The sequence below is a fragment of the Lampetra planeri genome, chromosome 23 (assembly GCF_965212315.1).
Source record: "Lampetra planeri chromosome 23, kcLamPlan1.2.h2, whole genome shotgun sequence".
Lineage (NCBI taxonomy): Eukaryota > Metazoa > Chordata > Hyperoartia > Petromyzontiformes > Petromyzontidae > Lampetra > Lampetra planeri.
The window spans coordinates 3,928,107-3,946,908 of record NC_136129.1 but is presented as its reverse complement, the minus strand read 5'-3'; the positions used below and the strand labels follow the sequence as shown (position 1 = coordinate 3,946,908).

The following is an 18,802-nucleotide window of genomic DNA, read 5'->3' as shown; positions in this document are numbered from 1 at the left end:
GTAAGAAGCGCTGTGATGTGGTGAGCGCACTACGCTGTAAACCCGGCGGTGCTGATGTTGATTCCTGGCTGCACGGTGAATATCAGTGGTGAGGAATGTCCCTGCCCTGTATCTGAACCTGTCCTGGTTCTCCGCTGGGGTGACTCAACCTTAAAAAAAAAAATCACCCGACGCGGTGTGTATAAAGCATCAGTACTCGGGAGACAAAGGCGGATGTGCAATACACACATGTACCGTATGTCTGCACAAGCGGGTACTTTATGTGTAGATTTGCAGGATCGAGCAAGTGGAGGAAATTCCTCATTCGTATGGCAGGAACCAGCATCGCTAAAGGGCACAACTACAGTTGGCTTCTCAAAAATAGTACTTGATTTATCGACACTGAGAAATGATGGGCTGCTTCGGGTCAGCCACAGTGTCTCAGTTGTTCTGGAAGTGTCTGTTTGGTGGAAATTCCACATTCCCATGACGAGGACAAGTATAACAATTTTGTTATCTACAGTACTGTTGCATTACCACAAAATGGTACTCAATTTATCGACCCGGGATTAAAAACCGTACGTGGGGTGTTTTTATTTGTTAATTCCAGGCGACATTTCCCACCAAACATTGTTACCTTCTCCACTGGATCTTCACCAGACCTCAAATGTCACCACCGTTACCCTCATCGACCCAGAGGAGGGACCACTCGCCTCTCACGCCGAGACGCGCGGTGTGAACGTGGCCACATCTCACGCATTTCACGGGCGTAATCATCTCTACTTTGACATACAGCATTTTTGTTTTAAGCCAACCGTGACAATCACTTCTCACGCACATGACTTACAGCCAATATCACGAGCATCACGATCCAGTCTTACGCAGCACTTGCCAATCTCACCCAGCCACAAGCCCATCATGGCCAACATCACTGACGAATATCTGAACCGATCCTGGACCTTCCCTCGGTCAACTCAGCCTTAAATGAGTGCTTGGAGCGTTGTGTAAATATCAGGATTGGGGAGACAAAGGTGGCACTGGCCACTTCACCTCCATCGCGTGCAGCGCCGGCTTTCACAAGGTGCCCGCTAACGGCACTTTGCCAGTCTATTAAAGGCTATAAATTAAGTGCATGATTAGATATCTGAGATTTGCACTCACGGCCAACATCATTGACGAATATCTGAACCGGTCCTGAATGAACCTCCCACCTGGGTCGGCTCAGCCTTAAACGAGTGCCTGGCGCTGCGTGTAAATATTCGCGGAACTGGGGAGACAAAGGCGGCCGGGTGTGGTTACTGGCCATAACTTCCTGACGTGTCGTTTTGGCCTTGGTCGGTGCTCGCGATCAACATGTCGAGTTTGCGTGTCGACTCAGGGGTAGTGGGGGGGGGGCGTTGTTCGTCGTTCGGTTTGTGTTGCCCCTGTGAACGCATGGGCCCGGATAGCTCAGTCGGTAGAGCATCAGACTTTTAATCTGAGGGTCCAGGGTTCAAGTCCCTGTTCGGGCGCTTGTGTTTTTTATTTATTGTTGTAAGAAGCTGCTGCGCTGTGGTGAGCGCACTGCGCTGTAAACCCGGCGGAGCTGATTTTGATTCATACTCCTAGGTTTTCTCGGTAAAGTCACGAAAAACACTGAGAGTATGAATCCTTGCAGTCACGAAAGCTTCAAATTTAGAACTGTTGTTGATTCCTGGCTGCACGGTGAATATCAGTGGTGATAAATTTCCCGTAAAAACAAAGTTTTTCACTATGAATCCTTTTTATGCGTGTTCAATGGGCCACAACCCAGCCCACATTGGTCTTTGAAACGGGCGGCTAGAGTCCTCTCGTCATCTGGCTTGAGATGGCTGCCACCTATGGGTCAGATGATTACCTGCCACCATTAAGCAATTGGTAATTAAATATAATTTATTTTTTCCTAAAAGTGTTAAATTTTGGAGAAAAAAAATTCACTAAAATAAATTGTCACGCACAACGAGTCTGTGTGCAAAATGTCAGCTCGATTGGATCACGGGAAGTGGGTTAAAAAACGACCGAAAGATTTGCACGGTCGTAAGCGCGCAAGCAAGCAAGCAAGTGAACTTAATATGAAGGATTTAAAAAAAAAATCACCCGACGCGGTGTGTATAGAGCATCAGTACTCGGGAGACAAAGGAGGATGTGCAATGCACACATGTTCCGTATGTCTGCACAAGCGGGTACTTTACGTGTAGATTTGCAGGATCGAGCGAGTGGTGGAAATTCCTCATTCGTATGGCAGGAACCAGCATCGCTTTAGGGCACAACTACAGTTGGCTTCTCAAAAAGAGTCCTTGATTTATCGACAATGAGAAATGATGGGCTGCTTCTGGTCAGCCACAGTGTCTCACTTGCTCTCAAAGTGTCTTCTTGGTGGAAATTCCACATTCCCATGAGGAGGACAAGTATAAATTTTTTTTACCTACAGTACTGTTGCATTTCCACAAAATGGTACTCAATTTATCGACCCGGGATTAAAAACCGTCCGTGGGGTGTTTTTATTTGTTAATTCCAGTCGACATTTCAAGCCAAACATTGTTACCTTCTCAACTGGATCTTCAGCAGACCTCAAATGTCACCACCGTTCCCCTCATCGACCCAGAGGAGGTACCACTCGCCTCTCACGCCGAGACGCGCGGTGTGAACGTGGCCACATCTCACGCATTTCACGGGCGTGATCATCTCTACTTTGACATACAGCAATTTTGTTTTAAGCCAACCGTGAAAATCACTTCTCACGCACGTGACTTATAGCCAAAATCACGAGCATCACGATCCAGTCTCACACAGCCACGAGCACATCATGGCCAACATCAGTGACGAATATCTGAATCGATCCTGGACCTTCCCTCGGTCGACTCAGCCTGAAATGAGTGTTTGGAGCGTTGTGTAAATATCAGCATTGGGGAGACAAAGGTGGCTGTGCGTGGCACTGGCCACTTCACCCCCATCGCGTGCTGCGCCGGCTTTCATAAGGTGCCCGCTAACGGCACTTTGCCAGTCTGTTAAAGGCTATAAATTAAGGGCATGATTAGGTATCTGAGATTTGCACTCACTGCCAACATCAGTGACGAATATCTGAACCGGTCCTGAATGAACCTCCCACCTGGGTCGGCTCAGCCTTAAACGAGTGTCTGGCGCTGCGTGTAAACATTCGCGGAACTAGGGAGACAAAGGCGGCCGGGTGTGGTTGCTGGCCATAACTTCATGACGTGTCGTTTAGGCCTTGGTCGGTGCTCGCGATCAACATGTCGAGTTTGCGTGTCGACTCAGGGGTAGTGGGGGGGGCGTTGTTCGTTGTTCGGTTTGTGTTGCCCCAGTGAACGCATGGGCCCGGATAGCTCAGTCGGTAGAGCATCAGACTTTTAATCTGAGGGTCCAGGGTTCAAGTCCCTGTTCGGGCGCTTGTGCTTTTTAAATCCTTTATATTAAGTTCGCTTGCTTGCTTAGGACCGTGCAAATCTTTCGGTCGTTTTTTTAACCCACTTCCCGTGATCCAATCGAGCTGACATTTTGCACACAGACTCGTTGTGCGTGACAATTAATGTTCGTGAACATTTTTTTCCAAAATTTTACACTTTTTAGGACAAAAATATTATATTTAATTACCAATTGCTTAATGGTGCAATGCAATCATCTGACCCATAGGTGGCAGCTATCTCAAGCCAGAGGACGAGAGGACTCTAGCCGCCACGCATATAAAGGGTTTATAGTGAAAAACTTTGTTTTTACTGGTTATACTTGTTATTTATTGTTGCAAGAAGCCGCTGCGCTGTGGTGAGCGCAATGAGCTGTAAACCCGGCTGAGCTGATATTGATTCCTGGCCGAACGGTGAATATCAGTGGTGAGAAATGTCCCTGCCCTGTATCTGAACCTGTCCTGGTTCTCCGCTGGGGTGACTCAACCTTAAAAAAAAAAAATCACCGGACGCGGTGTGTATAAAGCATCAGTACTCGGGAGACAAAGGCGGATGTGCAATACATACATGTACCGTATGTCTGCACAAACGGGTACTTTATATGTAGATTTGCAGGATCGAGCGAGTGGTGGATATTCCTCATTCGTATGGCAGGAACCATCATCGCTAAAGGGCACAACTACACTTGGCTTCTCAAAAATAGTACTTGATTTATCGACACTGAGAAATGATGGGCTGCTTCGGTCCAGCCACAGTGTCTCAGTTGTTGTGGAAGTGTCTGCTTGGTGGAAATTCCACATTCCCATGACGAGGACAAGTATAACAATTTTTTTTATCTACAGTACTGTTGCATTTTCACAAAATGGTACTCAATTTATCGACCCGGGATTAAAAACCGTCCGTGGGGTGTTTTTATTTGTTAATTCCAGGCGACGTTTCAAGCCAAACATTGTTACCTTCTCCACTGGATCTTCACCAGACCTCAAATGTCACCACCGTTCCCGTCATCGACCCAGAGGAGGGACCACTCGCCTCTCACGCCGAGACTCGCGGTGTGAACGTGGCCACATCTCACGCATTTCACGGGCGTGATCATCTCTACTTTTATATACATCATTTTTGTTTTAAGCCAAACGTGATAATCACTTCTCACGCACATAACTTACAGCCAATATCACGAGCATCACGATCCAGTCTTACGCAGCCACTAGCCAATCTCACCCAACCACAAGCCCATCATGGCCAACATCAGTGACGAATATCTAAATCTATCCTGGACCTTCTCTCGGTCGACTCAGCCTTAAATAAGTGCTTGGAGCGTTGTGTAAATATCAGGATTCGGGAGACAAAGGTGGCACTGGCCACTTCACCTCCATCGCGTGCAGCGCCGGCTTTCACAAGGTGCCCGCTAACGGCACTTTGCCAGTCTGTTAAAGGCTATAAATTAAGGGCATGATTAGGTATCTGAGATTTGCACTCACTGCCAACATCAGTGACGAATATCTGAACCGGTCCTGAATGAACCTCCCACCTGGGTCGGCTCAGCCTTAAACGAGTGTCTGGCGCTGCGTGTAAACATTCGCGGAACTAGGGAGACAAAGGCGGCCGGGTGTGGTTGCTGGCCATAACTTCATGACGTGTCGTTTAGGCCTTGGTCGGTGCTCGCGATCAACATGTCGAGTTTGCGTGTCGACTCAGGGATAGCGGGGGGGGGCGTTGTTCGTTGTTCGGTTTGTGTTGCCCCAGTGCACGCATGGGCCCGGATAGCTCAGTCGGTAGAGCATCAGACTTTTAATCTGAGGGTCCAGGGTTCAAGTCCCTGTTCGGGCGCTTGTGTTTTTTAAATCCTTTATATTAAGTTCGCTTGCTTGCTTAGGACCATGCAAATCTTTCGGTCGTTTTTTTAACCCACTTCCCGTGATCCAATCGAGCTGACATTTTCCACACAGACTCGTTGTGCGTGACAATTAATGTTCGTGAAATTTTTTTCCAAAATGTTACACTTTTTAGGACAAAAATATTATATTTAATTACCAATTGCTTAATGGTGCAATGCAATCATCTGACCCATAGGTGGCAGCCATCTCAAGCCAGAGGACGAGAGGACTCTAGCCGCCACGCTTATAAAGGATTTATAGTGAAAAACTTTGTTTTTACTGGTTATACTTATTGTTTATTGTTGCAAGAAGCCGCTGCGCTGTGGTGAGCGTACTGCGCTGTAAACCCGGCGGAGCTGATATTGATTCCTGGCCGAACGGTGAATATCAGTGGTGAGAAATGTCCCTGCCCTGTATCTGAACCTGTCCTGGTTCTCCGCTGGGGTGAGTCAACCTTCAAAAAAAAATCACCCGACGCGGTGTGTATAAAGCATCAGTACTCGGGAGACAAAGGATGATGTGCAATACACACATTTACCGTATGTCTGCACAAGCGGGTACTTTATGTGTATTTTTTTGGAGGATCGAGCGAGTGGTGGAAATTCCAAATTCGTATGGCAGGAACCAGCATCGCCAAAGGGCACAACTACAGTTGGCTTCTCATAAATAGTACTTGATCTATCGACACTGAGAAATGATGGGCTGCTTCGGGTCAGCCAGAGTGTCTCAGTTGTTCTGGAAGTGTCTGCTTGGTGGAAATTCCACATTCCCATGACGAGGACAAGTATAACAATTTTTTTATCTACAGTACTGTTGCATTACCACAAAATGGTACTCAATTTATCGACCCGGGATTAAAAACCGTCCGTGGGGTGTTTTTATTTGTTAATTCCAGGCGACATTTCAAGCCAAACATTGTTACCTTCTCCACTGGATCTTCACCAGACCTCAAATGTCACCACCGTTACCCTCATCGACCCAGAGGAGGGACCACTCGCCTCTCACGCCGAGACGCGCGGTGTGAACGTGGCCACATCTCACGCATTTCACAGGCGTAATCATCTCTACTTTGACATACAGCATTTTTTTCTAAGCCAACCGTGAAATTTACTTCTCACGCACGTGACTTATAGCCAATATCACGAGCATCACGATCCAATCTCACCTAGCCACTAGCCCATCATGGCCAACATCACTGACGAATATCTGAACCGATCCTGGACCTTCCCTCGGTCGACTCAGCCTTAAATCAGTGTTTGGAGCGTTGTGTAAATATCAGGATTGGGGAGACAAAGGAGGCTGTGCGTGGCACTGGCCACTTCACCCCCATCGCGTGCTACGCTGGCTTTCACAAGGTGGCCGGTAACGGCACTTTGCCAGTCTGTTAAAGGCTATAAATTAAGGGCATGATTAGGTGTGTGAGATTTGCACTCACGGCTAACATCACTGACGAATATCTGAACCGGTCCTGAATGAACCTCCCACCTGGGTCGGCTCAGCCTTAAACGAGTGCCTGGCGCTGTGTGTAAACATTCGCGGAACTGGGGAGACAAAGGCGGCCGGGTGTGGTTGCTGGTCATCACTTCCTCACGTGCCGTTGTGGCCTTGGTCAGTGCTCGCGATCAACATGTCGAGTTTGCGTGTCGACTCAGGGGTGGGGGAGGGACGTTGTTCGTTGTTCGGTTTGTGTTGCCCCTGTGAACGCATGGGCCCGGATAGCTCAGTCGGTAGAGCATCAGACTTTTAATCTGAGGGTCCAGGGTTCAAGTCCCTGTTCGGGCGCTTGTGTTTTTTTTTATTGTTGTAAGAAGCTGCTGCGCTGTGGTGAGCGCACTGCGCTGTAAACCCGGCGGAGCTGATTTTGATTCATACGCCTAGGTTTTCTCGGTAAAGTCACGAAAAACACTGAGAGTATGAATCCTTGCAGTCACGAAAGCTTCAAATTTAGAACTGATGTTGATTCCTGGCTGCACGGTGAATATCAGTGGTGATAAATTTCCCGTAAAAACAAAGTTTTTCACTATGAATCCTTTATATGCGTGTTCAATGGGCCACAACCCAGCCCACATTGGTCTTTGAAACGGGCGGCTAGAGTCCTCTCGTCATCTGGCTTGAGATGGCTGCCACCTATGGGTCAGATGATTACCTGCCACCATTAAGCAATTGGTAATTAAATATAATTTATTTTTTCCTAAAAGTGTTAAATTTTGGGAAAAAAAATTCACTAAAATAAATTGTCACGCACTACGAGTCTGTGTGCAAAATGTCAGCTCGATTGGATCACGGGAAGTGGGTTAAAAAACGACCGAAAGATTTGCACGGTCGTAAGCGCGCAAGCAAGCAAGCAAGTGAACTTAATATAAAGGATTAAAAAAAAAATCACCCGACGCGGTGTGTATAGAGCATCAGTACTCGGGAGACAAAGGAGGATGTGCAATGCACACATGTTCCGTATGTCTGCACAAGCGGGTACTTTACGTGTAGATTTGCAGGATCGAGCGAGTGGTGGAAATTCCTCATTCGTATGGCAGGAACCAGCATCGCTTTAGGGCACAACTACAGTTGGCTTCTCAAAAAGAGTCCTTGATTTATCGACAATGAGAAATGATGGGCTGCTTCTGGTCAGCCACAGTGTCTCACTTGCTCTCAAAGTGTCTTCTTGGTGGAAATTCCACATTCCCATGAGGAGGACAAGTATAAAATTTTTTTACCTACAGTACTGTTGCATTTCCACAAAATGGTACTCAATTTATCGACCCGGGATTAAAAACCGTCCGTGGGGTGTTTTTATTTGTTAATTCCAGTCGACATTTCAAGCCAAACATTGTTACCTTCTCAACTGGATCTTCAGCAGACCTCAAATGTCACCACCGTTCCCCTTATCGACCCAGAGGAGGTACCACTCGCCTCTCACGCCGAGACGCGCGGTGTGAACGTGGCCACATCTCACGCATTTCACGGGCGTGATCATCTCTACTTTGACATACAGCAATTTTGTTTTAAGCCAACCGTGAAAATCACTTCTCACGCACGTGACTTATAGCCAAAATCACGAGCATCACGATCCAGTCTCACACAGCCACGAGCCCATCATGGCCAACATCAGTGACGAATATCTGAATCGATCCTGGACCTTCCCTCGGTCGACTCAGCCTGAAATGAGTGTTTGGAGCGTTGTGTAAATATCAGCATTGGGGAGACAAAGGTGGCTGTGCGTGGCACTGGCCACTTCACCCCCATCGCGTGCTGCGCCGGCTTTCATAAGGTGCCCGCTAACGGCACTTTGCCAGTCTGTTAAAGTCTATAAATTAAGTGCATGATTAGGTATCTGAGATTTGCACTCACTGCCAACATCAGTGACGAATATCTGAACCGGTCCTGAATGAACCTCCCACCTGGGTCGGCTCAGCCTTAAACGAGTGTCTGGCGCTGCGTGTAAACATTCGCGGAACTAGGGAGACAAAGGCGGCCGGGTGTGGTTGCTGGCCATAACTTCCTGACGTGTCGTTTAGGCCTTGGTAGGTGCCCGCGATCAACATGTCGAGTTTGCGTGTCGACTCAGGGGTAGTGGGGGGGGGGCGTTGTTCGTTGTTCGGTTTGTGTTGCCCCAGTGAACGCATGGGCCCGGATAGCTCAGTCGGTAGAGCATCAGACTTTTAATCTGAGGGTCCAGGGTTCACGTCCCTGTTCGGGCGCTTGTGTTTTTTAAATCCTTAATATTAAGTTCGCTTGCTTGCTTAGGACCGTGCAAATCTTTCGGTCGTTTTTTAACCCACTTCCCGTGATCCAATCGAGCTGACATTTTCCAAACAGACTCGTTGTGCGTGACAATTAATGTTCGTGAAATTTTTTTTCCAAAATGTTACACTTTTTAGAACAAAAATATTATGTTTAATTACCAATTGCTTAATGGTGCAATGCAATCATCTGACCCATAGGTGGCAGCCATCTCAAGCCAGAGGACGAGAGGACTCTAGCCGCCACGCATATAAAGGATTTATAGTGAAAAACTTTGTTTTTACTGGTTATACTGATTATTTATTGTTGTAAGAAGCCGCTGCGCTGAGGTGAGCGTACTGCGCTGTAAACCCGGCGGAGCAGATGTTGATTTCTGGCTGAACGGTGAATATCAGTGGTGAGAAATGTCCCTGCCCTGTATCTGAACCTGTCCTGGTTCTCCGCTGGGGTGACTCAACCTTAAAAAAAAAAATCACCCGACGCGGTGTGTATAAAGCATCAGTACTCGGGAGACAAAGGCGGATGTGCAATACACACATGTACCGTATGTCTGCACAAGCGGGTACTTTATATGTAGATTTGCAGGATCGAGCGAGTGGTGGATATTCCTCATTAGTATGGCAGGAACCAGCATCGCTAAAGGGCACAACTACACTTGGCTTCTCAAAAATAGTACTTGATTTATCGACACTGAGAAATGATGGGCTGCATCGGTCCAGCCACAGTGTCTCAGTTGTTGTGGAAGTGTCTGCTTGATGGAAATTCCACATTCCCATGACGAGGACAAGTATAACAATTTTTTTTATCTACAGTACTGTTGCATTTTCACAAAATGGTACTCAATTTATCGACCCGGGATTAAAAACCGTCCGTGGGGTGTTTTTATTTGTTAATTCCAGGCGACATTTCAAGCCAAACATTGTTACCTTCTCCACTGGATCTTCACCAGACCTCAAATGTCACCACCGTTCCCGTCATCGACCCAGAGGAGGGACCACTCGCCTCTCACGCCGAGACTCGCGGTGTGAACGTGGCCACATCTCACGCATTTCACGGGCGTGATCATCTCTACTTTTATATACATCATTTTTGTTTTAAGCCAAACGTGATAATCACTTCTCACGCACATAACTTACAGCCAATATCACGAGCATCACGATCCAGTCTTACGCAGCCACTAGCCAATCTCACCCAAACACAAGCCCATCATGGCCAACATCAGTGACGAATATCTAAAATCTATCCTGACCTTCTCTCAGTCGACTCAGCCTTAAATAAGTGCTTGGAGCGTTGTGTAAATATCAGCATTGGGGAGACAAAGGTGGCACTGGCCACTTCACCCCCATCACGTGCTGCGCTGGCTTTCATAAGGTGCCCGCTAACGGCACTTTGCCAGTCTGTTAAAGGCTATAAATTAAGGGCATGATTAGGTGTGTGAGATTTGCACTCACGGCTAACATCACTGACGAATATCTGAACCGGTCCTGAATGAACCTCCCACCTGGGTCGGCTCAGCCTTAAACGAGTGCCTGGCGCTGTGTGTAAACATTCGCGGAACTGGGGAGACAAAGGCGGCCGGGTGTGGTTGCTGGCCATCACTTCCTCACGTGCCGTTGTGGCCTTGGTCAGTGCTCGCGATCAACATGTCGAGTTTGCGTGTCGACTCAGGGGTGGGGGGGGGGGGACGTTGTTCGTTGTTCGGTTTGTGTTGCCCCTGTGAACGCATGGGCCCGGATAGCTCAGTCGGTAGAGCATCAGACTTTTAATCTGAGGGTCCAGGGTTCAAGTCCCTGTTCGGGCGCTTGTGTTTTTTATTTATTGTTGTAAGAAGCTGCTGCGCTGTGGTGAGCGCACTACGCTGTAAACCCGGCGAACCTGATTTAGATTCATACTCTTAGGTTTTCTCGGTAAAGTCACGTAAAACACTGAGAGTATGAATCCTTGCAGTCACGAAAGCTTCAAATTTAGAACTGATGTTGATTCCTGGCTGCACGGTGAATATCAGTGGTGAGAAATTTCCCGTAAAAACAAAGTTTTTCACTATGAATCCTTTATATGCGTGTTCAATGGGCCACAACCCAGCCCACATTGGTCTTTGAAACGGGCGGCTAGAGTCCTCTCGTCATCTGGCTTGAGATGGCTGCCACCTATGGGTCAGATGATTACCTGCCACCATTAAGCAATTGGTAATTAAATATAATTTATTTTTTCCTAAAAAGTGTTAAATTTTGGAAAGAAATTTTCACTAAAATAAATTGTCACGCACAACGAGTCTGTGTGCAAAATGTCAGCTCGATTGGATCACGGGAAGTGGGTTAAAAAACGACCGAAAGATTTGCACGGTCGTAAGCGCGTAACCAAGCAAGCAAGTGAACTTAATATGAAGGATTAAAAAAAAAATCACCCGACGCGGTGTGTATAGAGCATCAGTACTCGGGAGACAAAGGAGGATGTGCAATGCACACATGTTTCGTATGTCTGCACAAGCGGGTACTTTACGTGTAGATTTGCAGGATCGAGCGAGTGGTGGAAATTCCTCATTCGTATGGCAGGAACCAGCATCGCTTTAGGGCACAACTACAGTTGGCTTCTCAAAAAGAGTCCTTGATTTATCGACAATGAGAAATGATGGGCTGCTTCTGGTCAGCCACAGTGTCTCACTTGCTCTCAAAGTGTCTTCTTGGTGGAAATTCCACATTCCCATGACGAGGACAAGTATAAAAATGTTTTTACCTACAGTACTGTTGCATTTCCACAAAATGGTACTCAATTTATCGACCCGGGATTAAAAACCGTCCGTGGGGTGTTTTTATTTGTTTATTCCAGTCGACATTTCAAGCCAAACATTGTTACCTTCTCAACTGGATCTTCAGCAGACCTCAAATGTCACCACCGTCCCCCTCATTGACCCAGAGGAGGGACCACTCGCCTCTCACGCCGAGACTCGCGGTGTGAACGTGGCCACATCTCACGCATTTCACGGGCGTGATCATCTCTACTTTGATATACAGCATTTTTATTTAAAGCCAACCGTGATAATCACTTCTCACGCACATGACATATAGCCAACATCACGAGCATCACGATCCAGTCTCACCTAGCCACTAGTCAATCTCACCCAGCCACTAGCCCATCATGGCCAACATCAGTGACGAATATCTGAACCGATCCTGGACCTTCCCTCGGTCGACTCAGCCTCAAATGAGTGCTTGGAGCGTTGTGTAAATATCAGGATTGGGGAGACAAAGGTGGCACTGGCCACTTCACCCCCATCGCGTGCAGCGCCGGCTTTCCCAAGGTGCCCGCTAACGGCACTTTGCCAGTCTGTTAAATGCTATAAATTAAGTGCATGATTCGGCGTGTCAGATTTGCACTCACGGCCAACATCACTGACGAATATCTGAACCGGTCCTGAATGAACCTCCCACCTGGGTCGGCTCAGCCTTAAATGAGTGCCTGGCGCTGCGTGTAAACATTCGCGGAACTGGGGAGACAAAGGCGGCCGGGTGTGGTTGCTGGCCATAACTTCCTCACGTGCCGTTTTGGTCTTGGTCGCTGCTCGCGATCAACATGTCAAGTTCGCGTGTCGACTCAGGGGTGGGGGGGGGCGTTGTTCGTTGTTCGGTTTGTGTTGCCCCTGTGAACGCATGGGCCCGGATAGCTCAGTCGGTAGAGCATCAGACTTTTAATCTGAGGGTCCAGGGTTCAAGTCCCTGTTCGGGCGCTTGTGTTTTTTATTTATTGTTGTAAGAAGTCGCTGTGATGTGGTGAGCGTACTGTGCTGTAAACCCGGCGGAGCTAATGTTGATTCCTGGCTGCACGGTGAATATCAGTGGTGAGAAATGTCCCTGCCCTGTATCTGAACCTGTCCTGGTTCTCCGCTGGGGTGACTCAACCTTCAACAAGTATAACCCGTAAAAACAAAGTTTTTCACTATAAATCCTTTATATGCGTGTTCAATGGGCCACAACCCAGTCCACATTGGTTTTTGAAACGGGCGGCTAGAGTCCTCTCGTCCTCTGGCTTGAGATGGCTGCCACCTATGGGTCAGATGATTATCTGCCAGCAATAAGCAATTGGTAAATAAATATTTAAAATGTTTTCCCTAAACAGTGTAAAATTTCGGAAAATGTTTTTTCACGAAAATTAATTGTCACGCACAACGAGTCTGTGTGGAAAATGTCAGCTCGATTGGATCACGGGAAGTGGGTTAAAAAACGACCGAAAGATTTGCACGGTCGTAAGCGCGCAAGCAAGCAAGCAAGCGAACTTAATATAAAGGATTTAAAAAGAAATCACCCGACGCGGTGTGTATAAAGCATCAGTACTCGGGAGACAAAGGCGGATGTGCAATACACACATGTACCGTATGTCTGCACAAGCGGGTACTTTGTGTGTATTTTTTGGAGGATCGAGCGAGTGGTGGCAATTCCTCATTCGTATGGCATGAACCAGCATCGCTAAAGGTCACAACGACACTTGGCTTCTCAAAAATAGTACGTGATTGATTTATACAGAGAAATGATCGGCTGCTTCGGTCCAGCCACGGTGTCTCAGTTGCTCTCAAAGTGTATGTTTGGTGGAAATTCCACAGTCCCATGACGAGGACAAGTATAACAATTTTTTTACCTACAGTACTGTTGCATTTCCACAAAATGGTACTCAATTTATCGACCCGGGATTAAAAACCGTCCGTGGGGTGTTTTTATTTGTTAATTCCAGGCGACATTTCAAGCCAAACATTGTTATCTTCTCAACTGGATCTTCACCAGACCTCAAATGTCACCACCGTTCCCCTCATCGACCCAGAGGAGGGACCACTCGCCTCTCACGCCGAGACTAGCGGTGTGAACGTGGCCACATCTCACGCATTTCACGGGCGTGATCATCTCTACTTTGACATACAGCATTTTTGTTTTAAGCCAACCGTGATAATCACTTCTCACGCACATGACTTATAGCCAAAATCACGAGCATCACGGTCCAGTCTCACCTAGCCACTAGTCAATCTCACCCAGCCACTAGCCCATCATGGCCAACATCAGTGACGAATATCTGAACCGATCCTGGACCTTCTCTCGGTCGACTCAGCCTTAAATAAGTGCTTGGAGCGTTGTGTAAATATCAGGATTGGGGAGACAAAGGTGGCACTGGCCACTTCACCCCCATCGCGTGCAGCGCCGACTTTCACAAGGTGCCCGCTAACGGCACTTTGCCAGTCTGTTAAAGTCTACAAATTAAGTGCATGATTAGGTATCTGAGATTTGCACTCACGGCCAACATCACTGACGAATATCTAAACCGGTCCTGAATGAACCTCCCACCTGGGTCGACTCAGCCTTAAACGAGTGCCTGGCGCTGTGTGTAAACATTCGCGGAACTGGGGAGACAAAGGCGGCCGGGTGTGGTTGCTGGCCATCACTTCCTCACGTGCCGTTTTGGGCTTGGTAGCTGCTCGCGATCAACATATCGAGTTTGCGTGTCGACTCAGGGGTGGGGGGGGGCGTTGTTCGTTGTTTGGTTTGTGTTGCCCCTGTGAACGCATGGGCCCGGATAGCTCAGTCGGTAGAGCATCAGACTTTTAATCTGAGGGTCCAGGGTTCAAGTCACTGTTCGGGCGCTTCTATTTTTATATATTTTTTATTTAACACGTAGGCTTTCGCGACCAATATTATTCATAATACAGGTTTTTGGGTCAGATCGCGTTATTTATAAATGTGTCGTTACCCTCCACCACCCGACACGGCCAAACAGTACAAAATGTGTCACGTTTTTCAAAGGACAAAATAATTCACGTTTTTCAAAGGACAAAATAATTCACTTATTTAGCCCACCGCTGTGTTGAAGAGAGAATCAACAGCATTTTAAAATTTGAGTAGTACGACGTTTCGCTGATAATTACAATCATCTTCATCGGGCACCCCGGTGGGCTAAAGAAGTGAATAATTTTGTCCTTTGAAAAACGTGACACATTTTTTTACTGTTTTGCCGTGTCGGGTGGTGGAGGGTTACGACACATTTATAAATAACTCGATCTGACCCAAAAACCTTTATTATTAATATTTTTTATTGTTGTATTTTTATTTTATTGTTGTTTTCTTTGTTATTGTGTTTAGAAGCCGCTGCGCTGTGGTGAGCGCACCGCGCTGTAAACCCGGCGGAGCTGATGTTGATTCCTGGCTGCACGGAGAATATCAGCCAATGTCACGAGCATCACGATCCAGTGTCTCACGCAGCCACTCGTCAATCTCACGAGCATCACTCGCCATGCTCTTTGATTCTTTCGGTAAAGTCACGTATGTTGAAAAAATAGAAAAAAATTAAATTGATCACGATCGCCATACAAGCAACCGTCTTCACTCCCACCTGAAGACGGTTGCTTCTATGGCGATCGAAACGTCGTGATTTATTTTTATTTGGTTACCTTCGTGACTTTACCGAAATAACCAAAGAGTATGGATTCCTGCAGTCACGAAAGCTTCAAATCAAGATTGAACTGTGCAATGTGGTCTAGATACAGGATTAGTATATTACCCACCACTGATGTTTACCGTGGCCAGAAATCGAACTCAGGTTCGCCGTGTTTATAGCGTCATGCGCTAACCACTGCGCCACCGCTCCTTATATGTATATAAAACATATTTTTAAAAATAATAAAAGTACCGCCCGAACAGGGACTTGAACCCTGGACCCTCAGATTAAAAGTCTGATGCTCTACCGACTGAGCTATCCGGGCTCACGCAATGCGCACGCGTGGAGTAACGTCACAAATATGGAACGCACACTACCTGCACGTTGGCAACGACGCTTTGGTTAGTCGTGAACATGAACTTTGCATTGACTTGCGTTTGGAAAGTATGCTGCTATTAAACTTAAAAGTGTTAGTATGCAAAAAAGGTCAAACTGGCAATTTTTTTTTTTACAATTTCAAAATGTCCCTATGCTTCTCGAATCATTTGCATGCAAGAACATGTTTTGACAGTTTTATTTATGTAACATCCACAGGACAGAGATGTACATTTCCAGTCCAACAGCATCAACCATCAATCGTCACCATCGTCATCTTCCTTCTCTCTTCTTGTGGCCGATTAAAAATAGCACACGCTCACCACTTTCTGGAAATAGAACAGAGTTTTTGTTGTTGTTAAACTGGTCCCCTCGGCACAAGAATGTGGACGATTCTATAATGCGGAGGGAAAACTCAGACGACCCGGAGAAAAAAATCCGCGCGACCACGGGGAAAACAGAGAGAGACACGCAAACTCCAAATATACCGGTATCGTCAGGGTCGTGGTTCTAACCCACGAACTCGTGTCTACCAGGCGAGGTAGTGAACATCTCGCCACCGCATCGAACTCAATGTGGCCGTGTTTATAGTGCAGTGCGGGCTACTCGTGAAAACTCGTGTTTGTATAACGTCTTCAGACGCAGTCGAATTCACACCAGAGGTCGCAACCGGGTACCCGATACCCGTACCCTACCCGATACCCGGCTACCCGGGTATCGGGTAGGGTACGGGTAGCCGTTTGCGACCCTGGTGCGGCCGGGTACGGGTAGGCCGTGAGTCACTGGTGAGTAACCGTTTGTCACTCATTTCGGGTAGGGTACCCATTTGCGACCCTGGTGCGGCCGGGTACAGGTACCGTAAGGAATCAAAACCCGTTTGCGACCTCTGATTCACACGCCTCATTCCAGTTGTACCAGTACTGGATCAGACGCCTATTTGCTGTACTGCACTGCCCTCTGCAGACACGTCCTCGCCACAGCAAGTGAGCGTCCAACACGTGCTCACGATCCATCGATTGTACTCGCGATTCATCAAGGCACACACGCGTGGCAGTACTTATCGGATTGCGCGGGTAATAATCGATGTTGTTTTCGAACGGCAAATGAGCTTCGGTTTGGTGGCTGTGCTTCGAACCCGGCCACTTCATTTCGATTCCTGGTCACACGGCCAACATCAGTGGCGTGAAATTGAGATCGGTCCTGGGTGTTTCACCGACGTGCATTGATCAGGTGAAGTAATCAAGCAGTGGATCAACAAAAAGCTGTGGGAATATATTTAATTCTAGATTTGAAGCTTTTGTGACTGCAGGGATTTTTATTTTATTTTTATTAATTTTAATTTTTTACCTACGTGACTTTACCGAAAAAACCTAGGAATATGTATACATATCATTGATGCGGGTTTCAGTTTTCTGTTGTTACGTTTGTAGGTGTTGTGGTTTAAGTAAAAAAAATATATCGGCAGCTTAAGCAAGGTATTTCACGAAAATATATTTACAGCTCATCGGATTCCTCCAATATGAATATTCTGATTCTGGATAGGGGGGCCGCTATGCGCAAAAGATAGGTGTGGCCACGAGAGGGTATTCCAACAAAATCTGTACTATACTCTTAGTTTTTTCGGTAAAGTCACGTAGGTAAAAAAATGAAATTAATAAAAATAAAACAATAAAAATAACGATTTGCAGCAAATCTGGCTGTGACGGTCCCTCCTACCTGATGACGGAGACTTGTGTTGCCTCCGAAACGTAGTGATTTTTATTGTTTTATTTTTATTAATTTTTATTTCATTTTTTTACCTACGTGATTTTACCGAAAGAACTAAGAGTATGAATCCTTGCAGTCACGAAAGCTTCAAATCTAGAAAAAAAAATCCGTACTCCCCTATTCACCAACCAGCTTTGACCAGCGTGAGTATGGCCATACATCCCTCACGGCGTGGGGAGGACTAAACAGCGGTCGATTATTTTTAAGTGAAATATTTCCCGGTGGCTTTTGAACATCCCCCCCCCACCACAGCGACATCGGGGCGGGGAGAATATTTTCCAGTTCCGGCTGATACGGTTGAGAATTTTCTTTCCCACACGGCATGGTTCAGCAACCCACCAACCCCTCAAGATCAATATCCTCGATCAGCGTGGGAGTTTCCAGATCGCCGTGCCCACCTCCACCCACATGCTTCCTACATCCGGTTACTCACACCCACTTACACGTGTTTCCGGTTTTTAAACCCCCCCCCCTTCTCTGCGACGTCATTTCCGAATCCGGTCTGTCGATCTCTTGCACCGCCCCCACTCTCTCGTACAGCACGCGACTTCCGGATCCGGTATTTGTTTCTCTTGTACCGCCCCCACTCTCTCGCACAGCACGCGACTTCCGGATCCGGTACTTGTTTCTCTTGTACCGCCCCCACTCTCTCGCACAGCACGCGACTTCCGGATCCGGTATTTGTTTCTCTTGTACCGCCCCCACTCTCTCGCACAGCACGCGACTTCCGGATCCGGTATTTGTTTCTCTTGTACCGCCCCCACTCTCTCGCACAGCACGCGACTTCCGGATCCGGTATTTGTTTCTCTTGTACCGCCCCCACTCTCTCGCACAGCACGCGACTTCCGGTTACGGTATTTGTTTCTCTTACACCCCGCCCCCTCTTTCGCACAGCACGCGACTTCCGGATCCGGTATTTGTTTCTCTTACACCCCGCCCCCTCTTTCGCACAGCACGCGACTTCCGGATCCGGTATTTGTTCGGGTTTTTTTTGCCCCTCCCACTACCGGCATGCGAACTTCCGGATCCGGTACTGGATATATCTCTGGGGGGGGAGCTTTTTCGCTAATAGGATTCCTCCGATCTAAATAAAGACTCTGATCGGCGTGCGGCCGAGCGCTATGGAGATTCCTCCAGTACAAATAAATAATTCTATTTCATACACATACATTGATACGCGACTTCCGGATCCGGTATTTGTTCCTTTTGCCCGCC

At 47.3% G+C, this 18,802-nt stretch overlaps 9 non-coding genes across 9 annotated transcripts; 8 read left to right on the top strand and 1 right to left on the bottom strand.

The window, feature by feature from the left end:
- Window positions 1-1,417: 1,417 nt before the first annotated feature.
- Window positions 1,418-1,490, top strand: TRNAK-UUU (transfer RNA lysine (anticodon UUU)). Its single transcript has one exon. It is a non-coding gene; the product is annotated as a tRNA-Lys (tRNA).
- A 1,841-nt stretch (window positions 1,491-3,331) lies between these two features.
- TRNAK-UUU (transfer RNA lysine (anticodon UUU)) lies at window positions 3,332-3,404 on the top strand. The gene has a single exon. It is a non-coding gene; the product is annotated as a tRNA-Lys (tRNA).
- Window positions 3,405-5,176: 1,772 nt separating this feature from the next.
- Window positions 5,177-5,249, top strand: TRNAK-UUU (transfer RNA lysine (anticodon UUU)). The gene has a single exon. It is a non-coding gene; the product is annotated as a tRNA-Lys (tRNA).
- A 1,756-nt stretch (window positions 5,250-7,005) lies between these two features.
- TRNAK-UUU (transfer RNA lysine (anticodon UUU)) lies at window positions 7,006-7,078 on the top strand. Its single transcript has one exon. It is a non-coding gene; the product is annotated as a tRNA-Lys (tRNA).
- Window positions 7,079-8,918: 1,840 nt separating this feature from the next.
- Window positions 8,919-8,991, top strand: TRNAK-UUU (transfer RNA lysine (anticodon UUU)). The gene has a single exon. It is a non-coding gene; the product is annotated as a tRNA-Lys (tRNA).
- A 1,771-nt stretch (window positions 8,992-10,762) lies between these two features.
- Window positions 10,763-10,835, top strand: TRNAK-UUU (transfer RNA lysine (anticodon UUU)). Its single transcript has one exon. It is a non-coding gene; the product is annotated as a tRNA-Lys (tRNA).
- A 1,850-nt stretch (window positions 10,836-12,685) lies between these two features.
- Window positions 12,686-12,758, top strand: TRNAK-UUU (transfer RNA lysine (anticodon UUU)). The gene has a single exon. It is a non-coding gene; the product is annotated as a tRNA-Lys (tRNA).
- Window positions 12,759-14,581: 1,823 nt separating this feature from the next.
- Window positions 14,582-14,654, top strand: TRNAK-UUU (transfer RNA lysine (anticodon UUU)). Its single transcript has one exon. It is a non-coding gene; the product is annotated as a tRNA-Lys (tRNA).
- A 1,043-nt stretch (window positions 14,655-15,697) lies between these two features.
- On the bottom strand, window positions 15,698-15,770 carry TRNAK-UUU (transfer RNA lysine (anticodon UUU)). Its single transcript has one exon. It is a non-coding gene; the product is annotated as a tRNA-Lys (tRNA).
- Between the last annotated feature and the right edge of the window lie 3,032 nt (window positions 15,771-18,802).